We start from the raw sequence: 21119 nt of genomic DNA, 5'->3' as shown, positions 1-21119 counted from the left end.
GATGAATCATTCTTTGAAACTTTTCACTGCTGACTTTTAGGCCAAGATTCCCATGCCCACGAAATGATGATGTTATCTGAACATTTAAGAACCTTATAAATTCAGATGAACATGGGGGGACAGTTTTACCTTTACTTTTTTTTTTTTTCCAGGAAACCCTTGTAAACCCAAATTGCTATATGTGATCTAACTCCAGTCCTTTCTGAAGAATGCTTGTGTCACATCTACAAATCATGCAAGGAAGAAAATTTTTGAAAATTAAAAATGACATAATTTTAGACTCTGATTCCCAAGACTATTTTTTTTTAGGTAAAACAAATGTTTCTGGCTTAATTTTTTCATTAATAATTGCCATTGCCTCCAGCTGGGATAGAGGCCACCTCCAGTCAATTAGTAATGGCTATGTTGCCATGGGCTCTAAGGCTTTACTCAGGCACCCAGGGAATGAGTGCTGCTATCTATTGGTCATCACTGACAGCCAACTCTAACATACAGGATATAAGTCTAACCTCCTGAGACAACACAGAATTCTCTCTCATTGCATACCATTTTGCCCAGCACATCCGATAATCCAGCCATAGCAAACTACACTGGCTCCATGCACCACCGTGCACTCCCTAGCCTTTGTGTATGGGCTTCCCTGGAGGCTCAGATAGTAAAGAATCCATCTGCAATGCAGGAGATTTGGGTTCAATCTTTTGGTCAGGAAGATCCCCTGGAGAAGGTAATGGCTACCCACTTCAGTATTCTTGCCTGGAGAATTCCATGGACCGAGGAGCCTGGTGTGCTACAGTCCATGGGGTCATAAAGAGTCAGACACGACTGAGTGACTAAGCATGTAAGCACAAGCCTTTGTACATACTGTGTGCCTCATTTATACTCCCCTATGCTTGTTAAATAAATGAATTAAAGTAGGACATATATTTACATTTTAAGTCCACATTTCTTAGGGGTCCTAGGCCCAAAACATATTTCCAGTACTAGTCAACAAATCAAGAAGGGAGGCTTTATTAAACAATAGCCCGTGGGACAAGAAGCACAAACATAGTGATTATTCCATCCTCTGTTAATTATTTTTACCTTTCAGGGACACTATCTAGGACTGTCTTTAAACATGCATACTATGTTTCCAGCTCTCATAACCCTCTGTATGAAAGTTCCAATTATACTGACCCATTTGGAACAATATAGCTTAACAAAGAGCTTTAGATCCTGTTTTGGTCAGTTTATGAATTAAAGACCCACTGGAAATGAGGAGAAAAACTACTGCTATATCCGTAGAGTCAACAACAAAACAGTTTCAAAATTATTATGAACCTAGCTTTCCAGAATATTATCTATGGGTCCACGAGGGCTTACCACACACTAGTTGCTATTCTAAACATGCTACATTTCTAAGCACATTAAACCAACTCAATCTCCACACTCCTTGGAGGTAGGATCTAATATCATTCTAGTTTTCTGGATAATATAACCAAGGCCTAGAGTCATGGTTTTGGAGCTGAAATGAATCCAGGCAGAGGAACCAGAGATCAAGTTGCCAACATCTGCTGGATCATCAAAAAAGCAAGAGAGTTCCAGAAAAACATCTATTTCTGCTTTATTGACTATGCCTAAGCCTTTGACTGTGTGGATCACAATAAACTGTGGAAAATTCTGAAAGAGATGGAAATACCAGACCACCTGACCTGACTCTTGAGAAACCTGTATGCAGGTCAGGAAGCAACAGTTAGAACTGGACATGGAACAACAGACTGGTTCCAAATAGGAAAAGGAGTACGTCAAGGCTGTGTATTGTCACCCTGCTTATTTAACTTATATGCAAAGTACATCATGAGAAACGCTGGGCTGGATGAAGCACAAGCTGGAATCAAGATTGCAGGGAGAAATATCAATGACCTCAGATATGCATATGACACCACCCTTATGGCAGAAAGTGAAGAAGAACTAAAGAGCCTCTTGATGAAAGTGAAAAAGGAGAGTGAAAAAGTTGGCTTAAAGCTCAGCATTCAGAAAACTAGGATCATGGCATCTGGTCCCATCACTCACTTCATGGGAAGTAGATGGGGAAACAGTGGACACAATGGCTGACTTTATTTTTCTGGGCTCCAAAATCAGTGCAGATGGTGATTGCAGCCATGAAATGAAAAGATGCTTACTCATTGGAAGGAAAGTTATGACCAACATAGACAGCATATTAAAAAGCAGAGACGTTACTTTGCCAACAAAGGTCTGTCTAGTCAAGGCTATGGTTTTTCCTGTGGTCATGTATGGATGTGAGAATTGGACTGTGAAGAAGGCTGAGCGCCGAAGAATTGATGCTTTTGAACTGTGGTGTTGGAGAAGACTCTTGAGAGTCCCTTGGACTGCAAGGAGATCCAACCAGTCCATCCTAAAGGAGATCAGTCCTGGGTGTTCATTGGAGAGACTGATGTTGAAGCTGAAACTCCAGTACTTTAGCCACCTGATGAGAAGAGCTGACTCATTTGAAAAGACCCTGATGCTGGGAAAAACTGAAGGCAGGAGGAGAAGGGGATGACAGAAGATGAGATGGTTGGATGGCATCACCAACTCGATAGACACGGGTTTGGGTGGACTCTGGGAGTTGGTGATGGACAGGGAGGCCTGTCGTGCTGGGGTTCATGGGGTCGCGCAGAGTCGGACACGACTGAGTGACTGAACTGAACTGAACAGAGTCCTGCAAAATTCATATGTTGGTATCCTAACCTCCAGCATCTCAAAATGTAATTATATTTGCAAACATGGTCTTTAAAAAAGTAATTAAGGTTAAATAAGGTCAGTGTGATTGGCCCTAATCCAACAGGACTGGTATCTTTATAAGAAGAGATTAGGACACAGGCACATAGAGGAGAACCACATGAAAACCTGAGACCAAAACTGCCATCTACAAGTCGAGGGGCCTTCAGAAGAAACCAACTCTGCCAACGCCTTGACTTTGGACTTCTAGCCTCTAGAACCATAAGGAAATAAATTACTGCTTGTTAAGTCACCCAGTCTGCAGCCTAGCAAACTAATACAGACATGAAGTACATTGTTGAAGGTCATACAGCTAATATGGGATTCAAACTCAGGTAGCTTGGTTCTTGAGTGAATGCTCTTATCCACCATGCTCTACTGTCTCTCAGCTGAGATGCTCAGCCACCCTCCCACAAGTGAGGGCTGGCAGAGTTCCAAACACTCTGACATGATGCAGAAAGATGGTGAACTGAGGGTCATGACACCTAAATCCTGTTTCCTGATGTTTTTACTGGTGCAACACATTGCTGCAAGGAATTCCCTGATGCTCTTTGGGCCTCATTTTACTCAAATGCCTAAGTGAGAGGTTTGGACTAGATGGCTTTCCTATGGATCCTTCCTTTATTCCATGTGGTTCAAGGAGTCAACAGTCCAAATGGCTAAAGAACTGATTGTAAGGATAGGTCCAGTGAGAAACCAAAAGTTTTTACCCAGGGTACTGAATAAAAACTTATCTGAATCATCCTCTTTCCCAATTATTTGATGACTACAGCTGCATTTACCAGGTTCCCTCTTGCTGACAATCCTTCTCTGCAAATGTCAGTCAGTGCAGGCAACCATCCCCTTTCCTCTAGAAGAGCTATGATCCTAGGCAGTTTTTCTTCTGCCATCTGGGTCACATGACGTGAGGGGCCCAGTGATTCAAACAGCCCTTCCATTGGATTAGCTGCCAGGCCTGGTTGAGAAAGGCTGAGTCTTCCAGTAACATTTTAATTTCATATCTCATCTGCAGGTATGTCTGGAATTTTATGCACACCAAGAATCCTTTAGAGACTGCACACAATGCCATTCAATCAAATACACCAGAGAGACAATGGGTTATTGATAATGTTTCCCAATGAACAAATAACCAATAGATCCCATGCATCTATAAGGTGACAAATGTTCCAAGGTCAGCCAACTCTTTTCTGAGTATCCAAGTGTGCTCTACAGCAGCAAGCCAACTCAGAGGAGTTAAGGATAAAGTTTTCCAAATATCCTTGTAAAGAGTAAATGATAAGATTTGATCATGTAAAGATGGCATTCTGCTAATAGGCACATATGAAACAGGTAAAATAGCTTTGGGTACTGAGGGTAAGGGCACAGCCCTCTGCAACTGGCAGTACCACTGACATCACTAAGGGACATCCGTAGTCCACCTCTGGTGTCCACAACAACCTAGTGGCATCGCTGCTCGAGCCAACTCAGCTGAACTAGAAAAAGGGAGATTCGCTGCCTGGCAGTGGTCTTGCAGAGCACACATGCACTTAAAACCTGGGGCCTCCCCAACACCCCAGGAGCCCACTGTGAGAATCTCACTCCCATACATATGAAAACAGGCCTTAGGCAGGACAATTGTCTGCCAGACTGCCTGTATCAGAAAGGCAAGTGTGAATTGAACTGTGCCTGCTCAAAATTATATGCAGAAGCCCTAATCTCCAGGACCACAGAATGTGACTGTGTTTGGACACAGGGTCTTTAAAGACATGATTAAGTTAAAATGAGGTCAACGGCAAGCCTTCATCCAATATAAGCAGTGTCCTTATAAGAGGAGACCAGGAAACAAAGACACACGATGGGAGACCATGTGAAGACACAGGGAGAAGGTCCAGAAAAAACTGACCCTGCCTACCCCTTGATCTTGGATTTCTAGCCTTGATTTTGGGAGAAAATAGATGTCTGTGTTTAAGCCCTCTGGTCTGTGGTACTTCGTCCTGACAGCCCAAGTAGACTAATACAGCAAAAACACAGTGGCCAGCATTGACTGGGCCCCGCCGAAGTGCTAGGTGCTGTGCAAGGTGCTGGGTATACAGTGATCAGCCACCTGATCTACGCTCTCTGCTTTCAAGGAGTTTCCAGGCTATTGGAAAAGAAACATATATAAAGAGGCAATCAAAATAGAATGTGGTGAAGAGGAGTGCCTGACTTGGGAAGTCTTCCGAGAGAGTGTTAAGTGCAGAGTGAGGGCAGAAGGCAGTGGATGAGGAAGTGCTGAGAGAAGAAGCCAGTCGTTGCAGGTCAGGTCAAGGCATTTCCAGACATTCATCTATGTCCTTAGGCACTGGAAGGGACTAAAAGCTCAGCCTGGTTGTCAGGTGAAGAAGGTACGGTGGGGACAGGCGGGACCAGAGGCCAGAAAACCAGGTGCAGAAACCAGGTGAGACACAATGCTCAGCTGGTGTAAGGTGAGGGCCAATAGTTGCCAAGTGAACGAGGGAGGGAGGACTTGACGGTAGATGAGAGAGCAGGAGGGAGCTCGAGGGATGCCGCCAGTTTCTGGAATTGACAGTAGTGCCATCAACTGTTCAGTGCTGGCTGTGTTGTGTTGGGGGTGCCTATGAGAACATCTGAGTCCAGATGTCTCCACGGCAGCTGCATATGCATATCTGATGTCTAGCATGTAGCAGGTATTCTACAGAGGACAGGGAGGCAGGTGGCGGGGAGGAGGAGAAAGGCGGAAGGTCACGAGATTTACCCTACATTAAGTCTGAATCCATCACCCTGCTGGTTTTCTTTAAAACTTTCAGTGTTTCAACATCAATGTCCACGAAACCCATTGGCACACCTCCCTACATCATGAACTGTGTCACGAAGGGAAAACCCTGTATAGAAAGAGCCCAGGAAGTTAGAGACACAAGCCTCTGCTTTCACAGCAGGAACAAGTAGAAGGGAAATCAAAGTCTCTAGATAATGAGCTCTTACCTAAGTACCAATATCATCTTAAGGAGCAAACTAAATATGTAGAAAACTCTAAATCTCATCAACTAAATGACATTTGAAGATGCACTTTTTAACATTATTTTTTCTACTATGAAAGGCACTACTAAATTTTCTGCTGCTCCCAAATCAACACGTTGATGTGCATCTAATTTGACTTTAATTAAAAATTAAGAAACAACACCACCACTGTGAGAAAACTTTCAATATCTGTCATCTCTGTTAAGTTATTTTTAAATGTCTAAAAAGTTCAAACCCATCCCAAAATGGACAAAATTACAGGTTTTAAAACAAGCTGTTGGCAAGATATTTTTTAAAGAGTTGAAACTGAAACCTGGTAATTTTTTTTTTTTTAAGAAATGGCAACCCTGTGATATAGAGGTGGTTAGTTATTTACTATCTCTCTGTTCCAATGAAAATGCCAATGAATGTTTTATGAAAATAAAACTGATGATTCCTAAGTCTGAATGAAGTCAGGAAAATTGCCCTCGTCATAAGTGACTGCTTGAGCATTAGACTAAAGTGTCTTTAGAGATCACATCAACTTTTTAAGCCCCCAGGTCTTTGTATATTCCTTCGATGCAGGCATGCATAAAAATAAAGATTTTACCTGCCTATGTATCTATACCTATCTTGTTTCTAAAACATTTTTGCTTATTAAAGGAAGGTGTTCAAGCTGTAGCTGCTGCTGCTGCTGCTAAGTCACTTCAGTCGTGTCCGACTCTGCGCGACCCCATAGACGGCAGCCCACCAGGCTCCTCTGTCCATGGGATTCTCCAGGCAAGAACACTGGAGTGGGTAATCTGTAGCTACCTAATAAATTAATTAACCAATGGTTTGATAGTAAATGCAAAGATAAATAAGGCATAGACCCAGCTCTCCCATGAATTATGATCCATGCAGCCTTAGAAAAAAACACAAAGAAACCCAAAGTATCCCAACAGAAGGAGCCTTCACTAAGTGTCATCAAGCATGGGACAAAACTGTACAGGATTCCAGGCATGGGAATCCTTCCAAGGAAGAGAATGAAATGAACTCTTTTTTGGAGGTGATACTCTGCACGGGGCATGGTTGGGCATGGTCCACATACCAGATGTTATTCTCACCCACAGCTGGAGAAAGTGAGGTTCAGAGATGCTAAATCACTTGTCTGAATGTCCTTCAGCTGAGGTCAAGTGCCTGTTGAACTGGTTCACGTCCCCTTTTGCTTTGAAAAGTGTCCCACTGAGAACAAGAACTCATATGGTTCTATGCACTCAATATTTAGCACAGAATGGGGTGCTCAGTTCCTGCATGTGGCAGGATTCCCTGATTCCATATGGACAGCAAAGAGAAGGGCCCACCGCTGATGTAAACTCCACAGCATTTCTCTATCCAAGTCTATTATCCATCACCTGGAAAATGAGATCAATGACTTCACCTCATTCCATAATTTCGGCTTCAGATATATATGAAATTGTCAGGAGTTGGTTAGGATGCAAACCATCACAGAAACTTACCATTTCATTATCATTTTTATTAGTTATCACAGAATCATTTCAATTTTTGCTAAAAATCATAGATTTGAACATTTCTACCACCAATATTCTACTTAATTCTTTGTCAGCAGTCTCTGAAATTGAAAAAAAAAAAAAACAAAAAAGAAAAAAGCATAGGCTTTTGGGCTTCAAAGAAACAAATGGAAATACATACCTATGTGTGAGTGTGGGGGAGGGTGGGAAAAAGAGAGGAGTGGAGGGTGAGAGAATAGATTTTCTTACCAGGACACATTCTATATTAAAGTTCCAAAAGTTTACAAAATTGTTAAATAGAACTGCAATTTAAAAATGAAAGATAGTCATATTCTGGTAGGAATCTAGGAGGGAGCTATGAACTACATGAAAGATATTTGGCAGTTTTGAGCATTAAATTCCAAAATCCTTACACACACGTGAATGTAAACTCGGAAATGGCTCACATTTATATTGGCAGTTCACCAGAATTGTTGTTATTCATTATAAAAAAGAATAGCCATGTGTTCAATGGTATTTTATCCTTCAATTCGAGAGTTTGGGGCTTTCATTTAGGTATTTATCATTCTGAATACCTTATCCAATGTTTAAAAAATCAAACTCATCCCAAAATTAAGTCATCACTTGAAGTAATTGTGCTAATCAGGAATGAAACCTTAACATTGCTATCAAATAGTCTACATGACCCTTTGGCATACTCCGCTAGGTCCTGCCATGAAATAGGCACAACTCACTAGGTTGAGAACATTCCTAGTTTTGTTTAAATAACGCGGGAAGTAACTAGTATGAAGGTAATTATTAAATTCCTTTTAGCCACTGGTCACAACCCTTCCACCTCCTTCACCCACTCTCCTGGCTGGAGTCAGCACCGGGATCTGAGTTCACCATGACCTAACAGATCACTCCACACTGCTCAGTATTGTGGTTCAGAGTCAATTGGCTTGCATTGGTGTGGACTTTAATTTGGGTTTTAACACATTTCATTTGAACTTAAGCACCTCCAGAAGTGCCTTTAGACAGAAATATCTAACCTGGAATCCTCTTCTAATTTACGCTACTTGAATCGGAAAAGCTTATTTTTTTTTTCAAGTACACATTTACTTCCACTTAGCCGCTGGAGTTAAGAACTGCTTTGGTTTCTAAACATGTATAATACAGATAATGCCTATGGAAAAACAGGTTCTAACAAACTCAAGGTTAAAAGAGAGCAAGGTTAGTCAAAATGAAGACATTTCCCTTTTGAGTGTATTGTACAACAAAGTGCAGCTGCAATGACCTGATTTCTACTTTACCAAATAATTACAATTGCATTTCTCAATTTAGCTACTGGGGTGCTCACTCTGGAAATTGATACTTGCTGACTGAGGGACACTTTCAAACTTAGAAGCACCACTCTGACATTTTGAAAATCAAATACGTGTGTAGGTGGCCAGGCATAGATTTGTTCTAAGTGCCTTGCCGCTGTTTTGAGTGGTTACAGGAATTTGTGCTCTGAATAGAGGGCCCAGGTTAGGAAACTGGGACTCTGGCTCATTAACAGTGTGCTTACAGGTGATCCCTTTAATCAGTCAGACTTGCTATCTCACCTTCTAAAACTGTTTTGCAGAAATGTATTCCATTTCTCACAAATGCTGTTGGGGCTCCCATGTAACATTGCAAAAACATTCTGTATTTGAAGCCACACATACAAATTTAAAGGTCAACCAAAAGCTTCCTTCAAAATCAAAACTATTAGACATGGCTAAATTCAAAGAAGCTGTAATTCTAAGGGCTGACTCTAACCAATTCAAAAGCCTTCTGATTAGTAAGGGGTAAGTCTAGTCATTCATTATTTTATAACAATAATGATTCTACTTTTTAAAAAGATAGCCTCCATCATGTCCTCTCAATGATGATGCTTTTACATTTTTAAATGCTTTTCAGATCTAGCTTGTACATCAGTCTATCTTCATTTAAAATATTTGCAAAGGCTTACACACAGGGTAACTTCTGGGCAGCTAGGTATGGGTGGAAGTAATATATGTCAGGCACAAATTCATTTTAATGATGAGAAGTCAACAGAAAGCAAGTTTCTCTTGGACAAGTTGCCTCATAAGGAGAAATGCTTTAAATAGTTCCCCAAATCTCAACAGCCAGCACAAGTCAGTGATGCCAGAAAAGTGGTCTTCTGAGAGGCAACAAGCCAACTGAAAGTCTCTCACCCTTGGAAGGGCTCAAGGCTAAACGTTGACAAGGGATAAGCAAAGCATGTGGGGCTGGTGTTTTCTCAAGATGAAGGCTGAGTGGAATGAAGGTCAGCCAGGTTTGGAAACCTTCCAAACAAGAACTGCAGTTACAACTTAACAATGCAGATGGGAGAAACAGGCCCTGGATACAAACTCTATGCTTAAAAGACATATCTCCTACCTAACACTGGTATGAGCAAAATTAACATAGCAGTCATTCAGTGCCACTCCAGACCCTGCCCCCTATCCACACAAAAAAAAAGTAAAATGGAAAAAAGTAATTCCACATGGGCAACTCGGAGTTCATAAACACCCCAAGTTAGAGTTCAATACACGGCATTTTAACCTCAAATGTCAATCCATTCCGTTAGACTGATATGGTCCTGCTAATAACACCACAGTGATTAAGAACACACATGGCACTCCTCTTGGACAGATAAAAGGGTCTGGGAAGCTCTAGCCTTGCATGCACAATTCACTTTACAGTTTAAATAGAGCTTGAACATCCATGACCTCAGTATATTTTCATATAGCCTTTTAAGAAAATTAGAGCTGGGATTCCTTCTCCCTCTGATAGAGGTGAGAAAGATTCAGCTCAGAGAAGGGATTTGGTATGTATGACCAATATCAGAAGACCCCAAACCTCAACTTAGATCAGCTGGATGATGGATGGTCAAGTTCTCTTCTGATTGCTCCACTCAGTTCGCCTCCAGCAAGGGTTTGGTGTGGCAAGACGCATATCCACTGTCATTCCCGTCCCTCCAGAACTATTGTCCTTCTAATAATAATAACAAAAATGGAAATAATAATATCTGCTATTTCCTGAGCAGATATTTTTCAAGATAGTTTACCAAAGACCTGAGGTTTAGGAATTACGGCCTATCCAAATCACCAGCCAAAAAACTCTCTGAAATAATAGAGGTAAGGATCATTTAATATAAATTTTTGATTCAAAAGTACAGAGTTAACTATTGTAAACCAAATCACAAAAATTTTGTTTTGAAAAAGCATTTCCTTTTTCATGGAAGTGAATAAGTATGCCTTGATCTATAATGAAGATTTCAATCTTGCTATATCAGTATCCTTGCTTGAAACGCCTACCATCCTCCATCCATCCATCCATCTATCCATCCACCCACCTGTTCACCCATGCACCCAGTCACCAACGTACAGCTATGAAATACCTACTTGGTGTCTAGTCTTGGACAAGACCTCATTGCTCTTCTCTAGTGCCTGCATTTTGCATCTTTCTCAGGAGCGGACTGGTCCAGCAGCCCTTTCTTGCTCAGGTAATCTGAGAAACTCATTCACATGACTCTTGGCTGTGGCCCACGGTGGCAGGGGGCCGTTGCCACTTCCATTCAAAGGATTGTAGATGTCAGGAACAAGCTTAGCCCACACGGTGTGTGTGTGCTAAGTCTTTTCGAATAATTACTCGTTTTATTTTGGACAAAAAAAGTGCAAAGCAATGAAAAGCTGAATGGAAGGTCTTTTGTTTGTGTAATGAGTATTTATTCTACCAATTTTCTTAAAATTAGGATTACATATGTTTAAGCCCTGCAATCAAAACGTTCACCATACACAAAGCCAACCTGAGTCACCTGTATGATGACCAGCTGAGTAACTTTTGATTTGAAACCCAACCACCCATTGCCACCCTCCTTTTATTCCTTCACTAAATATCATGTTTGTAAAGCTACAGAATAAGTTTGTACAACAACTACAGTATGCATTTGTCACCTGCTGCTTCTGTTCTGTTACACAGGTTTTTGTGTGTATATGTGTACACATTTGGGTTTGTGTGTGTGAGTATGGGTGCTCCTACCTAAATCTTGAGGTATCCATCAGTACATCAAAACAAAAACATGCCAAACACAGATGATGATCGTGGGTATCTGTGAAAGGTTTGAAAGCACAGAGCCCTCAGTAGAGGGGGAGACAGACCCTAAAACCCCATGGAGCACATGATGATCAACATCCAAATAGAAGGCTCATTTTAGAATTTGCTTATGTTAGGAATCCAGTGTGGGATTATATTTGTTAATTTTGCCCCATACACTCATTCTCTTTTAAATATTGGGGATTCTTTTAAAGCACCAGTAGTTTGTTGACTGGTAGGACTAGAAAGAGGAGAAAGAGCTCTCAATAAAATACCCTAAGTAAGCCCCAAGCCACTGCTCTCAGCATTGTGAGAAGCAGCATGTGCCTGGCACCTAGCCATGGACCCATGTGACTTCAGTGATCTCATGTGATGCCTCAGTACCATGAAGCAGGGGTCACTGTCCTTGCTTTATAGATGAGGAAACTGACACTCTGAGAGCTTGAGAAACCTGCCCCAGTCACAAAACTAGAGGCGATGGAGCTGCTGTTCAAATATGGCTCTACCGTCCACCATTTTCCTCCATTATACCAAAGGTCTTCATTTTGTACACATGGATTCCTCGAAGGGTCCACAGATTGTTTTCAGAAAGTCTAACCAATGGTATACAAAACTGGGTATATCCTTTTGCCCATTTTGCTGGATGGGGTAGCTATATATTTCATCAGCTTCTCAAAATAGTCTTGCTGTTATTGTTTAGTCACTCTGTCAGGCCTGACTTTGCAACCTCATGCCTAAGACCACACAAAACAGTGAGCTACAGTGACTTCACCCTAATGCTCCACAGGACCTGGTGCACATGGCAATACTTCTCTAGACCAGCCTGCACCTCTACTTCCTCTGGCCTCCCATAGCACTCTGCACGTTCCCTGACATTTTACCTTGCTTTGTTACTTGAATATGAATCTCAGCTGCCTTGCTAGAAGTAAATTTCTGGAATGTAGGGCACAATCTTGCTTAACTTCGTCTCCCTCAAAGCCCCAGAACAGTCCTCTATACATAAGTGTTCCTTGACAAAGGTCAAACGAGGCTGATTTTGTGACTGGTTTGTTATCAAAACTGTTCTTACTTCTCTTCTTGCTATTGGGTCATCCAATTCCCCTCATCCAGAAACCTCACCTCTTCAAATCCTAGCCTGCATTGTTGGCCAGTCTCAGGGCCTTCATCTTCAAGAAAGGGCTGCATGCAAAATGCCCTGATATCTGTACCTTGTTATCACAAAACTGAATATACATGTTCTTCTGACTACCATCTAATTGCCTCAAATATACTATGGACTCATCCATTCTTCAGAGGCCTAGTTAACTTATTCAGCACATGTTTAATGACCACCTACTCTTTGCCAAGAACTCTGACTGGAATTGGCAAAAAATCCAGTCATCTCTTCTTCTAACACCTTCAGATACCTGATAAAGATTGAAATCACATTATGCATGTAGATGTGCCTGATACATAATAAATGAATGAATAACTATCCATCTTACCTTGAGATTGCTTTTGTTCTTCCTAATAGTTCAGAATGGGCTCATTTTATTCCTTCCATCTTTAGAAACATTGATTTGCTCTGAAACTAGTGTGCTTGTTCAGGATTATGGGATTTATTAAACTTAAAAAACACTTTCTAATTAATTTACAGAGTTAATAAAGTAATGACCTTCATATTTATATTTGAAATCTGGAGTCACATAAATGGCACTGAGAATCTTCAAATAAGCTGAAGTTATTGCCTCCTTGCCTTGGGGATGGAGGTGTCAAAGCTGATAATTCTGTGACCTACAACCTTGGGATTTTACATACCTAGGAAGGGAGGACAGCAGGGGTGATGGAAACTTATTTTAAGAAGAATCAGAATAAGAAAAAGCAGTGTGGACTGTTCTAATGAAATGTGTTTAGTTTGGCAAGGTGAGCGGGTCGTGGAGCTTCCACTCGGCATCACTAACATCTTAGCTGTCCAGGATGTTACCCAACCAAAAGAAAAACTGAGGCCATTCATCTGGGATGGTATTCTGTCAGGGCCCTTCCACTTCTCAAGAGTCTTCTTTTTCAAATTCTACACAAATGAATAATTAAAGAGGAGACTGAAAATACATATTAAGAGTTTTCTTAAACCATGTTCTCAAGGCTTTTTTTATCCCATTTAAATTTTAAAGGTAATTATATTGCCTACTGCCAAGAAAGTTAACACTAATTATTGCAATAAATAATGCTGTACAGGTTAAATAGAAAATGCAAAGACAAAAATGCCTAATGGCTTATTCAAAACAGGAAGCACAACACTGTTATTCTGAGCTTGAAGTGCTATCTCCTCTTGATTTATGAAGATGCAATTTTTTAAAAACTTCTCTTGGTAAAGCTTCTTTTTCCCTATACCATTTGACTTTACTACAAGATTACCATTAAAAAATTAACGGTCATCTTTGCTCAGCAGTGATTAAGCGTAATTTTGGCTTGTTTTATTATATGGCTTTTATGTGTATATTGTTATATGGTTTGGAGAGAAATATATTTATGTCTACCTATGTAAATCACTTAAGGAATGATGTAGCAATTAAAATCCACAAACTAAATCTATTATTATGTTTGTTCATAATTTATCTCCAACTCAATATGTATTTTAACATGATAAAGCATTGCTATATAACACGTGGTGATTTTTAACAGCAATTTGCATTAATTCTACTTAAGAATTGAAACAGTAATAAGAAAATGTAGAAAATGCCTTTTTATTGTGGTTTTGCCTGTGTAGAAAGCACTGGCATTCAATCTTTCAATCTTGCCAAACTCTAAAGGCTAATTTCAGGAAGATTCAATAACACATTGCAGCTGCAATTTCATTTCTTTTCTTCCCAGAAGGTGAAATGAACATATTTATGTGGTGGGCATGCTGCTTCTTTCATAAGTCAAAATACAGAAGCAAGATGTTGTTTTTTTCCTATGACTAACATATTTGCTGGAGTGTCCCAACTAAGGACTTTTATCCATAACTTTGAGTTGTGGAAAGTGGCCAAGTGCCACTTTGCACTTGATTATTTTTGATGCACGTGCTCTCACATGAAGTTATCATCTGTGGCTTTTAAGGACTTTCCCATTCCTGGGTGAGAAATGTGCAGCCTAAGAGCTGACTCATTTGAAAAGACCCTGATGCTGGGAAAGACTGAAGGTAGGAGGAATGAACATATTTATGTGGATTGAAGGCAGGAGGAGAAGGGGATGACAGAGGATGAGATGGTTGGATGGCATCACCGACTCAATGGACATGAGACTGAGTAAATTCCAGGAGTTGGTGATGGACAGGCAGACCTGGCATGCTGCAGTTCATGGGGTCACAAAAAGTCGGACATGATTGAGCAACTGAACTGAACTGAACTGAAGAGCCAACTAATGCAATTCTATTAAGCCAGTTGACATTGTTGGCTTTGCAGACTCCTTCCAGCATCAAGAGTCTGTAATTCTATAAATTGCACCATTGTTCTTTAAGATGCTGATGGCTTTGTTCTTTGAACTTAATGTACTGAGTTACAAGTCTAGAGTTCAAGGCTCAGCTCAGTAAGTAGTCATGGTGTGGTCTTCGCTGAGACCTCCCACACCTGCTTTCCATGTTCTTCACTGCAAAATGTGAGGCTCTCAGCTCCCAATCTCTCCCTGTTTAGAATACTTTCTGAACAGGAAAGTATCAAGAAGTTACAGAGATAATTTCAAACAGTTGAGAAAAGGAGTAGATAAGCAAAATAAGGTAAATATATTATGATTAATTCTCCAATAATTGAAAAACACGATTTTAATCCCAGTAACTATGAACTGCAAAAATGTTGTAAACTCAATTCTAGTCCTTTCTTCTGCCTCCACTCCAGAAATTCATGACCTTAACTGAATGGCAATCTACATGTCCACCAAACAAAGGCAAGGAAGTTGAGCTGAACAATTTTCCAGGTAACAATTTATACAGATGGTCAGTTGTAATAATCCTACACCAAGTCTACCAGGGCTTGCTGGTGCCTCAGATGGTAATGAATTTGCCTGCAGTGCAGGAGACCCAGGTTCGATCCCTGAGTTGGGAAGATCCTCTGGAGAAGGGAATGGCTACCCACTTCACTATTCTTACCTGGAGAATTCCATGGACAGAGGAGCCCAGTGGGCTACAGTCCATGGAGTCACAAAGAGCTGGACACAACTGAGTGACTAACACTTTCACTCTCAAGTCTGCCAAAAACAAAAGATGTGTTTTATTACTAAAGATTATTTCTTAGAGTGGGGGGTTGGGGAGAATGATGCAGGGTTGGAAGTTAACCCCAACTCTCTATTTGAAGCAGATGCCCTGTGTACACAGCTTGAGTCCAAAGGGAAAAAAAAAAAAAAAAACTCAGGAAAGATCATAGCAAAGCCCACAGCTATCACTACAAGAGAAATGCAACTGGTAATGTGCTCATTTGACTTCCAAAAATTACAAAATACAAAACATAATTTAACATTTAATATACTCAATAACTTATAGGAAAATTCACTTATTTTCTGTGCTTTCTAAGAAAGTATTCAGCATATTTTCCTATGCTTTCTAAAGTACTAATAAAATCTTTATGAGTTATTAATTTTAAGTGGTGAATCAAAAAAGGCCATTTATAGGAAATCCTTCATTGGAGCATAAGAAAATAATCATGATTTTTTCAAACAAAGCTTTGAACAAACAGCACTGTGCAAACATTAATCAAATATCATGACATTCAAAGCCTATAATATCATGACAGCATGACGATAAAAGAGATAAAAGAAGAAGCTTTTCTGCTTTGTGAAGATTTGTGTGTCAAAGAAAAGAATCTTAGATAATGGTGTTTACCAGCCATTGGTTGCCCTAGCCTGAAACCTGAGTCATTTTAGATCCTCTCAGTGGGCTTCCTCTCAATGGCCCATCTAATTAGTCACCAAATCTCATCAAATCAACTCTCATCTCACCAAATCTGCTTCATTGACTATTCTAAAGCCTTTGACTGTGTGGATCACAACAAACTGTAAAATTCTTCAAGAGATGGGAACATCAGACCACCTTACCTGCCTCCTGAGAAATCTGTATGAAGGTCTAGAAGCAACAGTTAGAAACAGACATGGAACAACAGACTGGTTCCAAATTGGGAAAGGAATATGTCAGGGCTGTATATTGTTACCCTGCTTATTTAACTTATATGCAGAATACACCATGCAAAATGCTGGGCTGGATGAAGCACAAGCTGGAATCAAGACTGCTGTGAGAAATATCAATAACCTCAGATATGCAGATTAAACCACCCTTATGGCAGAAAGCAAAGAGGAACTAAAGAGTCTCTTGATGAAAGTGAAAGAGGAGAGAGAAAAAGCTGGCTTAAAACTCAAAATTGAAAAAAACTAAGATCATGGCATCCGGTCCCATCACTTCATGGCAAATATATGGGGAAACAATGGAAACAGTGAGGGACTTTATTTTCCTGGGCTCCAACATCACTGCAGATGGTGACCACAACCATGAAATTAAAAGACGCTTGCTCCTTGGAACAAAAGCTATGACCAATCTAGATAGCAGATTAAAAAGCAGAGATAGTACTTTGCCAACAAAGGTCCATCTAGTCAAAGCTATGGCTTTATCAGTAGCCACATAGGGATGTGAGAGTTGGACCATAAAGAAGGCTGAGCACCGAAAAATTGATGCTTTTCAACTGTGGTGTCGGAGAAGATGCTTGAGATTCGCTTGGACTGCAAGGAGATCCAACCAGTCAATCCTAAAGGAAATCAGTCCTGAATTTCATTGGAAGGACTGATTCTGAAGCTGAGAGTCCAATCCTTTGGCCACCTGATGGGAAGAACAAACTCATTGGAAAAGACCCTGATGCTGGGAAAGATTGAAGGCAGGAGGAGAAGGGGACGACAGAGGATGAGATGGTTGGATAGCATCACCAACTCAACGGACATGAGTCTGAGCAAGCTCTGGGAGTTGGTGATGGACAGGGAAGCTTGGCGTGCTGCATTCCATGGGGTTGCAAATAGTCGGACACGATTGAGCGACTGATTAGGCATCAAATCTCATCAAATCAACCTTTAAAATCTATCTCAGGGCTTCCCTGGTGGTCCAGTGGTTAAGAATCCACCTTTCAGTTCAGGGGTACAAGTTTGATTCCTGGTTGGGGAGCCTTGCCCACATGCCTCATGGTTAAAGAAACAAAACATAAAACAGAAACAATATTGCAGCAAATTCAATAAAGATTTTAAAAATGGTTCATATTAAAAAAAATCTATCTCAAAATTGGCTCTAATTCAAACTGCTAGAATTTCTGGCCTGGAATATTTCAACAGCCTTCTCAGGGTCTTTCTGCCTCAAACCTTACAAGCCCTATCACACTGACCACCCCTTTCCCCCATTCCCCAGGCAATTCCCCCACCAGCGTGACTTTTCTAAAACATTATCTGCTATACTTGTAGCATTCAAAGTCTCCTCCTTACCTAGAGCTGACATGAAGATCCTGATCTTCCCAAGCAATATCCCCTCCTAACTCCCCAAACACAGCTGATTGTTTTGTGTCTCATGAATCCCAGGAGTCAATGGGCCCACTTATAACTTGATGTGGGCTTACATGGTAGGAAATGCCTGTACAGCCACTTCTTCACCAAGAGAACTTCTAATCACACTGCAAGGTACTTCCTCCTTTAAGAAGCTTTCCTGAACATTTCACACACCCTTAGTCGCTCTCTCCACTCCCACATAATACTGAACAATCATCTATTAATATTATATTTCACTGTGATTTTTCTGCTTTTGTGTCCATATTCCCTGACTTAAGCTACTTAAGATCAAGCAACATGCCTTCAGCATTTCAGTTTTCCAGCTTTTAGCACAATGGGAGGAACACAGTAAATAAATCCAATCAATCAATCAATCAAAGAAGATATGAGGTCTTACAGGCATTCTCTTCTAATGGGTCTTTCCAACAATAGATATAATAATATTTTCAGATTTAAATCATCCCAATTCATAACATCAGGCTGAATATAAACAACTTGAAATATTACACTGTTGTTTATATGTTTGTCCTTGGGCCAGGTTTTGGACTTGTATATCCAAAAAAAACTATTTTCTTTGAGACTTATTTTAGGTGGATTGTGGATTCAGACTTAGCTCTCTCATATGGGTCCTTTTTACCCATCAATCTTGCCTGGGAAGGGATATTACATCTTCCCATTTTTCCAAGGATCCTGAGGCCACATTTGTTCAAATACATATCACAGAGCCGCAGAGATATTGTTTCCGTGTCTCAATACAAAGGAGAGACCATGTGACAAGACTCCACTCAGAGCAGCAACACGGTCTTCATTTCCAGCAGGTGTCCAGGAGGGCATATCTGGATGTCCCTTGGGAAGCTGGCTCCCCCAGTAAGTTTGCATCAAGACCTGAATGAACAGGAGATGATGACAGGCAGAGGAAGGTCTGCCATAAAGCCAGGGTCATCTCCTTAACCAGTTTCAGAAGTCATCAGTCCCACTGTAGCCTATGTGAATGATGATGCCTAAAACTGCAAGATGGTAGCTACTTCTCCCTTTGCCAACCTAGTTAATGAAATTGCAACACAGCTGTAACATTCTTCAATGATACAGTCTTTAAGCAGTGGGCTATCAGATTCATTCATTTGGCTAAGATACGATATCTTTTTTTTTTTTTCCCCATGCATCTTAGCTTGAAGCTTTAGCTCAACCTCATTTCACCTTTGAAACCTCAACAGAATAGATCCTTTCCTCCATTATTTCTTCATTCCAAGTCACCTCAAAACTTAGATACAGTACTGCCTTGGAGGCTGGGCAAGAACTTCATGAAGTACCAAGAAAGCCATCATTCTCTAGCCTTCTCCTCCCAGAATTCCACTGGCTTTCTGTGGTTCCCCTAGAGAGACACACAGACAATGGCACATGTATATGTACACATGCATACACAATACCCCACATGCCAGTTACAAAGAGTCTAAGAGGCTTCCACAAACCAGCGGCCTTTTCATTCCATTTAATCCAAATTCTCAGGCTGTGTGAGAGGACTTGCTATTCCTCGAAACTTGGAAATCCCTCCCACCCCACATCCAAGTCAAATACACACTTTAATCCTCCCAATCCATAAGGGATTCCAGAATCCTAATTGTGTTTACACTAGGTTCTTTTCCCTAGACAAAATGATATGATCAGCTTCCTTTTAGTGGTTATCTCTGAGATCATCTCTGTATCCTGTGATTCTGAGCCCAGCGTGGGCACACAAATGGTCCCCTGCCCTAGGGGCTGAGCCATGCCAATTCTAAGAAAGCAAAAGATCAAATGCCCTTCTTCCCATGAGTCAATAAGGAAAGAGAATCCCCTTGAACAGAGATGTGTTTTGTGGTGTGAAGACTATTTATAATCCTGAGTATCAAGCCTTCTCCTCCATCTGCTTATAAGCCTGAGGGAGCCTGTCTTCAACTGGCAGGTCCTACCTCCACTATTGACACACCTCTCTTAACTCTAGGATTCTGCAAGTTGCACAACTGACCTTCTTCACCTCTCTACTCAAAGCCATCTTCCTATTGATGACAAGTAGAGCAAGCCAATGTTTTTTGTCTGAAGCTTTGTCTTGATCTAGGCCACAAGTCAGCACATTGATTTGCAAGTCACATGTAGCCAACCACCTGGTTTTTTTTTTGTTGTTGTTGTTGTTGTTTGGTATGGCTCACAGGCTAAGAATGGTTTCTACATTGCAAGATGGTTGAAAGAAATCAAAAGGATATTTTGTGACACATGAAAACAGAGGATATTTGAGTTTTGGTATTCACATATAAAATTTTGGCATATAGCCTTTCCCTTTCACTGATGTATTGTCTATGGCCGTTCTCATGCTACAGTGACACAGTTGAGGATCTGCCTCAGACTGTATGGCCTACATGACTGAAAATATTTACTTCATGGAAAAAAATTGCCCACCTAAGCTCAAGCTCATAATCAAGGCAACTGCATTGAAAAATTATTTTTTCTCTATTACTTAATTAGAAAGAAACATTATAGTTACTATTCTAAAGGATTTTTAAAAGTCACTTCTCCACAATTGGATTTAACAGTTTATCCACAGTCAAATTTAAGAGCTTAAAGAGAATCTGGCTCAGAACCTTTGAGGAGTAAACCTGATTTTAGTTGTGAGGTGTGGAAGCCCACCTCCCTCTTGTGGACTGGCTAAGGTTTTTCCTAATGAACTCTGCTGGCCCCCCTCCATCTTCAGTCTGGGAAATGTGAAGGATTGCAGTTCTCATAGTGGGTTGACTGATGGCCCCCTACAACTCATGTCTACCTAGAACTTCAAACTGTAACACTACTTGGAAATACGGGCTTTGCAGATGTAATTAGTTAAGGATCTAGACATGAAGTCATCTTGGATACAGAGTGGGCCCTACAGTCAATTACTGATGCCCTTATAAGAAAAGGAGAGGGCACAGAGAGACATACAGAGAAGAAGGCCATGTGGAGACAAAGGTGGAGAGTGTAATGATGTGGCTACAAGCCAAGGAATGCCTGGGGCCACCAGAAACTGGAAGAGGCTAGGAAGGATCCTGTTCTAGAACCTTTGGAGAGTGCTCAACCCTGCCAATATATTTTTGGATTTATAGCCTCCATAACTGTGAAAGGATAACTTCTGGTGTTTTAACCTGCCCAGTTTATGATACTTTTGTTACACCACGTATGGAAAACTAATATTGTGTTGGCCAAAAAGTTCATTTGCATCTTTCTAACATCTTCTGGAAAATTCTG

The 21119-nt window shown here is 40.8% G+C and overlaps 1 protein-coding gene across 11 annotated transcripts in view; it reads right to left on the bottom strand.

Moving 5' to 3' along the window:
* The window catches only part of AFF2 (ALF transcription elongation factor 2), a 535938-nt gene that overhangs the window by 323523 nt on the left and 191296 nt on the right, over positions 1 to 21119 (bottom strand). The gene's annotated exons all lie outside the window — the stretch shown is intronic.

Source organism: Bos javanicus, chromosome X (assembly GCF_032452875.1).
Source record: "Bos javanicus breed banteng chromosome X, ARS-OSU_banteng_1.0, whole genome shotgun sequence".
Lineage (NCBI taxonomy): Eukaryota > Metazoa > Chordata > Mammalia > Artiodactyla > Bovidae > Bos > Bos javanicus.
This window is presented reverse-complemented; position numbering and strand designations above follow the sequence as displayed.